This window comes from Rhopilema esculentum, chromosome 10 (genome assembly GCF_057945365.1).
Source record: "Rhopilema esculentum isolate cy_ngs chromosome 10, ASM5794536v1, whole genome shotgun sequence".
Lineage (NCBI taxonomy): Eukaryota > Metazoa > Cnidaria > Scyphozoa > Rhizostomeae > Rhizostomatidae > Rhopilema > Rhopilema esculentum.
This window is the reverse complement of record NC_142824.1, coordinates 14642345-14654453: the sequence shown is the minus strand read 5'-3', so window position 1 is coordinate 14654453 and position 12109 is coordinate 14642345. Positions and strand designations below refer to the sequence as shown.

Here is a 12109-nt window from a genome sequence, read left to right as displayed (position 1 = left end):
CTGGATGGAAGTTTTGATTCGAGGTTTTTTTGGAATCGAAACAGCTCGCTTGCGACACCTTTCTCCCAAAAGCTCGAGACCGTACGAGCAAAAGTTATGATTGTCATGATTATCTCATTGTTGTTGCTTAATCTACTAGGCACTCTCATGGTTATCATGATCTTTTGGCGATACGTTCCGATGACGTAGCGATTTGCATTGTTGCAGGGACAGTTTTTTTCCCGGTAACTGAAAAATTCCCTTTTATGGGGGATCGATTGATAAATGACCGTGCAATTTGTGTCAGAACAGTCTCAACTGGATAAAAGCATGATAAATTGTCGCAAAGATCATTTTCCAGCCAGGTGCATTTTAGAGCACACGGTTGGAAAGAAAGGTTTGGAAAAAGAAGTCGACATGTTTCTCACAATGGACCCTTGATTTTGGACGCAATTTTCAGTGTGAGTATTGTTTATTCTTTTCGCTTATGTTTCTGCACCTTGCCTTGCCATTTTTCTAACAAAACGCCCTGCCCCTGCCGCGAAATATTTAATAGTCGCCCCTTTATTGAATACTATGTTTCTGTTGCTCTTTTATTAGCTACAACATTGAATTTACCGTCTGTTCTTCTGCTGTTTTTGCAGGACAGTGTCGAGAACACGATTTGAATACCTTTCCCAAATTGAATATTCATCAGGTTAGTGCGTTTGTTTTCGGGGTTATTTTCATCCCTTTTCGTTTATCTACGTTTCAAAATAGAGGTATTTTATATTTTATTATTTATCAATTTGTGCAACGAATTCTCAGCGAATTGTGACGCCTAGATTCAGGAAATTCAAACTTTATAGGACAGTTTTGCCTGACGAGTTGCGAACGACGATCAAGCTACGCCCCCTTTGTGATGTGACCCCATTGTCTGCAAGGTCGTTATTGGGGAAACTTTTCGTGAGTGTGGATCGTTAACGATCATTAGTGACGCACCGATTAGGAACCTTGATCTTCGATGTCGACATTTGATTTTGGTAAACTTGCTGCGTCACAGTTTTCATATCGGTTATTCTTGGATTTTTTGCAGGACATTCCCGTGGCAGATTGACCAAAGTATTGTAAAAGATATTCTCATCCAGCTTCATCACACGGTAAGCGATTTTTGATATCAAAGATCTCTTCGTGTTTTACTTCGTTTATACTCAAATTTTTTTCGCCGTTTCTTAGATAGTTTTGCCTGACGAGTTGCGAACGACGATCAAGCTACGCCCCCTTTGTGATGTGACCCCATTGTCTGCAAGGTCGTTATTGGGGAAACTTTTTGTGAGTGCGGGTCGTTAACGATCATTAGTGACGCACCGATTAGGAACCTTGATCTTCGATGTCGACATTTGATTTTGGTAAACTTGCTGCGTCACAGTTTTCATTTCGGCTATTCTTGGATTTTTGCAGGACATACCCGTTGCAGATTGACCAAAGTATTGTAAACATATTATCACCCAGTTTCATCACACGGTAAGCGATTTTTGATATAGAAGATCTCTTGGTGTTTTACTTTGTTTACACTCAAATTTTGTTTCGCGTTTCTTTATATAAATACGTTGAATGAATTCTTAACGAAAAGCCAAGTGTTTATTTAGAAAAATTAAATTTTTCAATGCAGTTTTTCGTCTGTTGCGAATGCCGGTGAAGTTACACCTCCTCCTAACCCTCGCGATTGATTGATTGCTTTCGCGATATTTTCTGCGAATTTTTGCTGCCCCTTTTTGTTTAAATATTCATGCTACACCCTTAGTGACAAGATTTAGTAGAGTTTTTGTAAACTTCATGTTGCCCTCATCGTGGTATAGAAATATAATAACTTTTTCAATACATTTTTCCATCTATTGCAAATGCCGGTGAAGTTACGCCTCCCCTAACCCCTCCCCTAACCCCTCACAGTTGATTGATTGCTTTTGCGATATTTTCATGGATTGGAAGCTGCCCCTTTTTGTCAAAATAATCATTCTGCTCTTTTTTTGTACGTGTTTTTCTACCACTTTTAGACCAATTTTACAACTGCTAAGCAATTTTTCCAGCCATTTCCATTTCGACATGGAAACATGCTTTAATGAATTGATTCTACGCGTACACACTAGCGCTGAAATTTAATAACCATTATTCCTCTTTTTTTCAGGGCATTTGCGAGACGTTTTGACACCACGATTTGAATGAAAGACATTTCTTCTTTGGCCTTTGTTTCGTTGTAATTTGATTGATTTAGAGGATCTTTGTATGTTTATTGTAAAGTTGAAGAATAATTCAAGATTTTGCATCCTGCTCTCAAATAGTTTCAGCGATTGATAGGACCCCTATTTCATAGATTTTCCTACCCTACTTCCAATTGGTTTTTTTACGAGGGTGTTTATGAAACACACGGTTCCCTCATTGCATTTTTACAGAGTTTGCCCCCTATGCGTTATAAACATCTATTAGATTTTGCTTTAAATGTCCTATTTAACTTTGGAGGATCCTCAACTCTAGCCATTTATTGTTACCAATCTTGCAATTGGTTTTTTACGAGGATGTTGGTGAAATACACGCCTCCCTCATTGTGATATATTTGAGGGTTTGCCTCATATATTTTGAAAACATCAGATTTTAAATTTTGCTTTAGTTATGGATTTTGTTTTGAGGATTCTCCACTCTAGGGTTGGCTCGCCAATAGTAACTATTAATTGTTGTTGTTTTCAAAATAAGCAAACATTTTGATAATTATTATGATGATGAAGTAAATATTTGTTTTTCTGCTAGAAATCTGCCATTGAACACAAGTTAGGATAGTTGATAATCAGTAAAGTTTTATAGCATGATAAAAAGTCCTCAAAAATGAAACATTAGTGGAAGTGCTCAAAAATGAAACATTAGTGGAACTATATATATTCTCTTTCGGCAATATTTTAGACACAGGTATTAAGTAAAATTCATATAAAGATTAATTTATTTTCAAATTTGGTCGAGGGTGAAGAGGAAATAGATAAATGACTTTGCTGGATGCCTCTTCGTAAAAATATCGAAATTTGAGCTTCTCCATATAAAATGGAGGTCGGGGGCAACCAAATAACAAGTCTATTGCTTTACCAAATTTGAAGGCCTCATCCATTGGTATTAAAATGTCAAAACGAGGCGGAAACGCCCGAGCTGATATTAACACGCCACCTAGCAACAATGAAATCACGTGATTTGAATCAGAAAGGAAGATTCTGTTAAAAGAAGCTAGATATATGTGAACTGTACCAAAAATAGCGTTAACATGATTATAATCTCGAAAAATCATCTGACCTATAGACAATTAATTGACAAGGTCTTAGTAGTACATTTAAAACGAACACCACCAACCTCTCCAACAGTTGAATGGTTTCCAAATTTCTTTTATTTGGCAAATAAATCAATTAATTGAGTCCTGGATGATAGACCTACTTATAATACGTACAGTAACAAGGTTCCCACATTAAACGCAATAATTAGGCTAGGCTGACCAGCGTCGCAATTTAAGATGCCTGGGTATTGTCAGAAATTGTAATATGAAAGAACCATTTCCACAACATCAAACCTACTGTGCACGTGAAGAACGTTGAAGCTACCAATAAACATCGTTTAATTGCCTAAAAATAAACTACAGAATGTTTGGAGCACACGGAAACAGCAAAATCACACCTTTGATAATCTACTGAGTTATTGATTTAAACTTTAACTGCTCTCTCGCGCTTTTCCTTCACCAATTTAGCAACCACCTTCTTTCTAATAACAAATTATGTAAAAAATCCTTCCCTAATAATGCAATTTTTCAATAATGTCCTTCCGCGTCACAATACATATATTCTGCTCTCTTCTAAAACCCATTTCAAGTTTCTCTCAAAATGGCAAACGAGCAGGCCCCAATGGTGACTGCTCAATACTCATTCGATTTACTCCATGTTCCATAAAAAATATGTCATAAGATCCCACACTTTATCTAAATAGACTACAATTCACTGAAAAGTTTCTACTGAATGTTATTGTAAATAGACTACAATCCTCCATAAAGTTTTTACTTAATGCTTTTGATATTTATTATTATGGAGTGGAAGTAAACTAGCCTTTCTTGGCGACCCCGCCAAAGCGGGGTCTTGCAAGGCCCACCTAGCCTGAGTTTCCATTCTTGACGACCCCGCCAAAGCGGGGTCTGGGTGGCCCGCCGGCCCGCGACAGCCCGAGCCAGTGGACCGCCGGCCCGCGGCACGCCCAGCCAGTGGACCGCCGGCCCGCGACACGCCCTGCCAGTGGACCGCCGGCCCGCGACATGCCCAGCCAGTGGACATATTGAACAAATAGGAAGGGGTTATAGAAATTTTATCCTTTAATCATCAAATCGTCATTTACCAAAAGTTGCGTGGTGAGAGGTTTCAAAACCAACCCTTTTTTTAAAATGCCCTCCGATATTGTTCACCTGATGCGAAACGAGGACCCTGAAACATGAAATTAGCGCCCTTACTACTGTTAATCCAATTAAGGCGCGGTTAAAACTTATGGGGCGGAAATATAAAATTTTGTCTTCTCGAATAGGGAATTGCCATTGAGTGACATTTTCTAAACTAGCCACCAATTTCCAAAACTACTTCAAAGGGCCCTTCCAAAGAAGCATAATGGGGACCTGACTAATCGAAATTCTGCCTCCTATATTATTAAATTCGAAGTTACTAAAGCATATATCTTAAAGTTTTATTAAACAATAAGGGATTCGCAAAATTACCAACAATAAAGAACCCTGATAATCACTGATCCAATTAAAATTAAAAAAGCTTTTATAAAGATAAAGAATTATTTTTTAATTCAGCATAAAACAAAGAAATATTGCGGATATTCCCTACATTTAAAAAAGGACAAACCGTGGTATTCTCAGTGATAAACCACCCTCTCTAAAAAGTCTCTCAAAATTTATGGGCACTTGGCAAACGACAAAGCAATCCTTCACATCGACTCGCACTTCGTTAAATTAGCTCCAGATATCTGGGCACTTGGCACATACACAGCCATTATATCTATTATTGCTAATTATACATGAGGGAACAATGCTACTCAGGCCCTTGCAGTGCATGACATCAGGTCCAGATATCTGGGCACTTGGCACATACACAGCCATTATATCTATTATTGCTAATTATACATGAGGGAACAATGCTACTCAGGCCCTTGCAGTGCATGACATCAGGTCCAGATATCTGGGCACTTGGCACATACACAGCCATTATATCTATTATTGCTAATTATACATGAGGAAACAATGCTACTCAGTCCCTTGCAGTGAATGACCTTAGGTCCAGATATCTGGGCACTTGGCACAGACAAAGCCGTTACATTTATTATTGCTAATTATACATGAGGGAACAATGCTACCCAGGTCCTTGCAGTGAATGACATTAGGTCTAGATATCTGGGCTTTTCGCACATACACAGCCATTATATCTATTATTGCTAATTATACATGAGGGAACAATGCTACTCAGGCCCTTGCAGTGCATGACATCAGGTCGAGATATCTGGGCTCTTGGCTCACAAGAGACATGTCAATCATATTTGCTGATAAACAACGTCTCCATTACAGTTATTTGACAAATTAATTTATTCATTGAGGCTTGGAGGATTCACCTACATTTATTGTCAGTACAGTAACAAGGCTCCCACATTAAACCAAATAATTTGGCTACGCTGACGAAGCATAGGAATTTAGATGGATTTCATATATCCATTATCGAGTAGATTTCTTAGGCTAAGGCTTAGATGCATCAAATAACACCTGCGCGGTGCATACGGTCCACATGAAACTCCAATTTTTTTATATTTAAAGCAATGACTGCATTAGACCTTACTCATACTTTTGAATCAAAAGGGTCAAAGGCCTTTTTTTGATACGATTTTTTAAACTAACCAGAAACAACAAACAATACTGCCCAGACCCTTCCAGCGAAAGAGTTCTAATTCTTAATTACAATTTATCACATAAAATATGTCACAACTTCCATCACTTTATGGAAATATATTATAATCCTCCTGAAAGAGTTTATTTAATGTCATTGTTATTTATTATTATAAAATAGAAATAAACTAGCCTTTCTTAGCGACCCCGCCAAAGCGGGGTCTTGCTTGGGTGGACCGCCGGCCCGCGACACACCGAGCCAGTGGACCGCCGCCCCGCGGCACGCCGAGCCAGTGGACCGCCCCCCGCAACACACCGAGCCAGTGACCCGCAAGCCCTCCCCAACCCGAGCTGCAAATTAGCAAAGAACGAACTAACGCCATCCCAAACACACAAAACCCCCCTCGCACAAAACCCCAACACACACGACCTGCCCCCCGCTGAGGCGTGCCCCCAACAGAGGCGTGGCTGCCGCCAAAAAGAGGCTCCCACCAAAAAGAGGCTGTGGCGTGCTCCCCCGCAGAGGCTGAGAGAACCACGCCCTCTGCCATCACAAAATTTTCCCTCAAAAAAATGTGCAAAAAACACTGGCGCTCCTACGCGATTTTTACTCGCACGACTGTCACTGGCGCTAGAGGGCGGGGAGCCTCCTCCTCCCCGTTTTCTGCTCCCCGCCCTCTAGCGCCAGTGACAGTCGTGCGAGTAAAAATCGCGTAGGAGCGCCAGTGTTTTTTGCACATTTTTTTGAGGGAAAATTTTGTGATGGCAGAGGGCGTGGTTCTCTCAGCCTCTGCGGGGGAGCACGCCACAGCCTCTTTTTGGTGGGAGCCTCTTTTTGGCGGCAGCCACGCCTCTGTTGGGGGCACGCCTCAGCGGGGGGCAGGTCGTGTGTGTTGGGGTTTTGTGCGAGGGGGGTTTTGTGTGTTTGGGATGGCGTTAGTTCGTTCTTTGCTAATTTGCAGCTCGGGTTGGGGAGGGCTTGCGGGTCACTGGCTCGGTGTGTTGCGGGGGGCGGTCCACTGGCTCGGCGTGCCGCGGGGCGGCGGTCCACTGGCTCGGTGTGTCGCGGGCCGGCGGTCCACCCAAGCAATCTCAATGTACTAAAATGCTACTATGCAAATAAGGGGCAAGCAACGGTGATCACGGTCGCAGCTACTTCGCCCCTGTTCGTGTGAGATCGGTTTAAAGGCGCCCTGCCAACGTCCCGCTCTTTTCTCCACTCGACCCCGTCCGTCGGTGGGAGTCTGGGATTTTGCCTCTTTTCTCCCTCTGTCTTGGTTTTCCTGGTCGAAAATCCTCAAAACAAACTTTTTTTCGGCGGAAGTTGCCTTGCTTGCGGACCTGATTGCCTCTCCAGAGAAAAGGTTACATCGGGTCGTTAAGCGTGTTAGGCTTTGTCAGCGAGGTCGTTAACCGCCACCTCTTTGTGCGGAGGGCAATTATCTCCGCAGAGTTGCTCTGCCAAGGCTCTGCTAATCACCGTCGATTTTTTTGGCACGAAAACGGTGCTGCGTCACGGCTCGCTTCTCCCTTCTGGATGGAAGTTTCGATTCGAAGTTTTGCGAATCAAAACCGGTCGAATGCGACACCTTTCTCCCAAAAACTCGAGACCGTACGAGCAAAAGTTATGATTGTCATGATTTTGCCCTGTACTGTAATGTACAGTACACCACTGTACGAATCCTTTGTGTTGGGGCTCTGGCTCGACCGTGATTGGTCGAGAGTTTGATCGTTATAAGTACTAAGAATGCGATCTCATTGTTTAAACTAGACGCTCATGCTTATCATGTTCGAATTTAGCTGTACCACTACTTTTTACATCACGTGTCCCTTCGTTTTGCCATCTTTGTTTACTTGGTGAAATCGAAAAAATTATTGTCAAACCCTCGAAAAACTTCTTCCTGATTTTTTATTAGGGGCTTTGGATTTAAATGAAAATCACACAGAAAACGAAAAATTAAGCTAACCAAATCCTGTCCGAGTGGGGGTACGGGCCCCGCCATCCCCCATCATTGCAACAAAGAATTGACCGCTCAATAAAATCAACAAGAATTTCCTATCCACATGCACTTCACTGAGCATTCCAAACATACGATTGAAGTTAACACGGACGTAAAAATGCCGAAATTTTCAAAAATGAAACTTTACAAGAAAGTTTGTTTTGGTTGCGGACGATTCAGGATGTTTCCCTTCCTAATCAAACTATAGCATTGATGCGAGATCATTAAGTGGCAACCTGATTGTCAGTGCGGATCGTTAGCGATCATTAACCTTTCCTTCTGCAAAGCTCCGCGGTGAAAAACCAACTTTTTCGATTTGCTAAACTTGCTGCGTCATAGCTTGCCCCGCCGTTGTTTTACGTAGTATAAGTCGGTTGACAGCATTTTTATGATGGAAAAAACTTTCTTAGTCGTTTCGAAAACAAATTGGAAGCTTATCTTTACAATTTCATTTTGTTTGATTGCGAAGGATGCAGGACCTTTCCCTTCTTGATCAAACTATACAAATGAGGCGCGATCATTAAGCGTCAACCTGATTGTCAGTGCGGGTCGTTAGCGATACTTAGGTACCCATTAACCGTTCTTTCTTGAAAGAACCACTGTGGAAAGACAACTTTTCTGATTTGCTAAACTTGCTGCGTCATAGCTTGCCCCGGCGTTGTTTTAGGCATAAAAAATGACTAGATTTCATTTTCATGAAGCAAAAATTGCCTTTAGTCATTTCGAAAACAAACTGAAAGCTTATCTTTAAAAATATTTTCCGTGATATTGGATGATGATTATGTTTACTTTGATACGTAAGGGCTATTCCTTCTATTCACGGTCGCTTTTGAGAAGAAGGGCGATATCCACTCATAGAAAGGCCCTTAATTCAAGCCAAAGGGGCCATAAGCTTGGTGGCCCTCCTATGACTGCCCCGTATGCAGTGCAATTATCATAGACCAGTTTGGAATGGCTTCGAAATTGCTTTTTTGCCAAGTTGATTAATTAGTTTTGCTTAACTCACGTACCAATAATCCGTACAGTAACGTGGCTCCAACATTAAAGAGGATCATTTAGCTATGCGGACAACACTCTCGAGTTAAATCGTCCACTATCGACTGCAATGTGAAGGCAAGCTATAGAACAGCGGGGCAAATCACTTCGGGCCCACTGGCTTATAATCTACACTTATTGGCAGTTTTAAGAGCATTTTACGTTAGAAAGGATATACCATCAAAAAAGTGCCACTTGAATTCGAAATTCCATTCTAATTGAACTTTTTCAACGAAAATAAACCCCAATCATGCGAATTTATTTACCTTTGAACAAAAAATAGGAAGGGGTTATAGAAATTTTATCCTTTAATCATCAAATCGTCATTTACCAAAAGTTGCGTGGTGAGAGGTTTCAAAACCAACCCTTTTTTTAAAATGCCCTCCGATATTGTTCACCTGATGCCAAACGAGGACCCCGAAACATGAAATTAGCGCCCTTACGAAAAATTACTACTGTTAATCCAATTAAGGCGCGGTTAAAACTTATGAGGCGGAAATATAAAATTTTGTCTTCTCGAATAGGGAATTGCCATTGAGTGACATTTTCTAAACTAGCCACCAATTTCCAAAACTACTTCAAAGGGCCCTTCCAAAGAAGCATAATGGGGACCTGACTAATCGAAATTCTGCCTCCTATATTATTAAATTCGAAGTTACTAAAGCATATATCTTAAAGTTTTATTAAACAATAAGGGATTCGCAAAATCACCAACAATAAAGAACCCTGATAATCACTGATCCAATTAAAATTAAAAAAGCTTTTATAAAGATAAAGAATTATTTTTTAATTCAGCATAAAACAAAGAAATATTGCGGATATTCCCTACATTTAAAAAAGGACAAACCGTGGTATTCTCAGTAATAAACCACCCTCTCTAAAAAGTCTCTCAAAATTTATGGGCACTTGGCAAACGACAAAGCAATCCTTCACATCGACTCGCACTTCGTTAAATTAGCTCCAGATATCTGGGCACTTGGCACATACACAGCCATTATATCTATTATTGCTAATTATACATGAGGGAACAATGCTACTCAGGCCCTTGCAGTGCATGACATCAGGTCCAGATATCTGGGCACTTGGCACATACACAGCCATTATATCTATTATTGCTAATTATACATGAGGGAACAATGCTACTCAGGCCCTTGCAGTGCATGACATCAGGTCCAGATATCTGGGCACTTGGCACATACACAGCCATTATATCTATTATTGCTAATTATACATGAGGGAACAATGCTACTCAGGCCCTTGCAGTGCATGACATCAGGTCCAGATATCTGGGCACTTGGCACATACACAGCCATTATATCTATTATTGCTAATTATACATGAGGGAACAATGCTACTCAGGCCCTTGCAGTGCATGACATCAGGTCCAGATATCTGGGCACTTGGCACATACACAGCCATTATATCTATTATTGCTAATTATACATGAGGGAACAATGCTACTCAGGCCCTTGCAGTGCATGACATCAGGTCCAGATATCTGGGCACTTGGCACATACACAGCCATTATATCTATTATTGCTAATTATACATGAGGGAACAATGCTACTCAGGCCCTTGCAGTGCATGACATCAGGTCCAGATATCTGGGCACTTGGCACATACACAGCCATTATATCTATTATTGCTAATTATACATGAGGGAACAATGCTACTCAGGCCCTTGCAGTGCATGACATCAGGTCCAGATATCTGGGCACTTGGCACATACACAGCCATTATATCTATTATTGCTAATTATACATGAGGGAACAATGCTACTCAGGCCCTTGCAGTGCATGACATCAGGTCCAGATATCTGGGCTCTTGGCACATACACAGCCATTATATCTATTATTGCTAATTATACACGAGGAAACAATGCTACTCAGTCCCTTGCAGTGCATGACATCAGGTCCAGATATCTGGGCACTTGGCTCACAAGAGACATGTCAATCATATTTGCTGATAAACAACGTCTCCATTACAGTTATTTGACAAATTAATTTATTCATTGAGGCTTGGAGGATTCACCTACATTTATAGTCAGTACAGTAACAAGGCTCCCACATTAAACCAAATAATTTGGCTACGCTGACGAAGCATAGGAATTTAGATGGATTTCATATATCCATTATCGAGTAGATTTCTTAGGCTAAGGCTTAGATGCATCAAATAACACCTGCGCGGTGCATACGGTCCACACGAAACTCCAATTTTTTTATATTTAAAGCAATGACTGCATTAGACCTTACTCATACTTTTGAATCAAAAGGGTCCAAGGCCTTTTTTGATACGATTTTTTAAACTAACCAGAAACAACAAACAATACTGCCCAGACCCTTCCAGCGAAAGAGTTCTAATTCTTAATTACAATTTATCACATAAAATATGTCACAACTTCCATCACTTTATGGAAATATATTATAATCCTCCTAAAAGAGTTAATTTAATGTCATTGTTATTTATTATTATAAAATAGAAATAAACTAGCCTTTCTTAGCGACCCCGCCAAAGCGGGGTCTTGCTTGGGTGGACCGCCGGCCCGCGACACACCGAGCCAGTGGACCGCCGCCCCGCGGCACGCCGAGCCAGTGGACCGCCCCCCGCAACACACCGAGCCAGTGACCCGCAAGCCCTCCCCAACCCGAGCTGCAAATTAGCAAAGAACGAACTAACGCCATCCCAAACACACAAAACCCCCCTCGCACAAAACCCCAACACACACGACCTGCCCCCCGCTGAGGCGTGCCCCCAACAGAGGCGTGGCTGCCGCCCAAAAGAGGCTCCCACCAAAAAGAGGCTGTGGCGTGCTCCCCCGCAGAGGCTGAGAGAACCACGCCCTCTGCCATCAAAAAATTTTCCCTCAAAAAAATGTGCAAAAAACACTCGCGCTCCTACGCGATTTTTACTCGCACGACTGTCACTGGCGCTAGAGGGCGGGGAGCCTCCTCCTCCCCGTTTTCTGCTCCCCGCCCTCTAGCGCCAGTGACAGTCGTGCGAGTAAAAATCGCGTAGGAGCGCGAGTGTTTTTTGCACATTTTTTTGAGGGAAAATTTTGTGATGGCAGAGGGCGTGGTTCTCTCAGCCTCTGCGGGGGAGCACGCCACAGCCTCTTTTTGGTGGGAGCCTCTTTTGGGCGGCAGCCACGCCTCTGTTGGGGGCACGCCTCAGC

General features: G+C 41.8%; 1 protein-coding gene and 1 long non-coding RNA gene across 2 annotated transcripts in view; both read left to right on the top strand.

The window, feature by feature from the left end:
• The window catches only part of LOC135685681 (uncharacterized), a 106780-nt gene that overhangs the window by 62783 nt on the left and 31888 nt on the right, over window positions 1-12109 (top strand). The window lies entirely within an intron of this gene.
• LOC135685881 (uncharacterized) lies at window positions 240-2742 on the top strand. The gene is made up of 5 exons (XR_016144152.1): window positions 240-440; window positions 624-676; window positions 1055-1118; window positions 1420-1482; window positions 2144-2742. It is a non-coding gene; the product is annotated as an uncharacterized LOC135685881 (long non-coding RNA).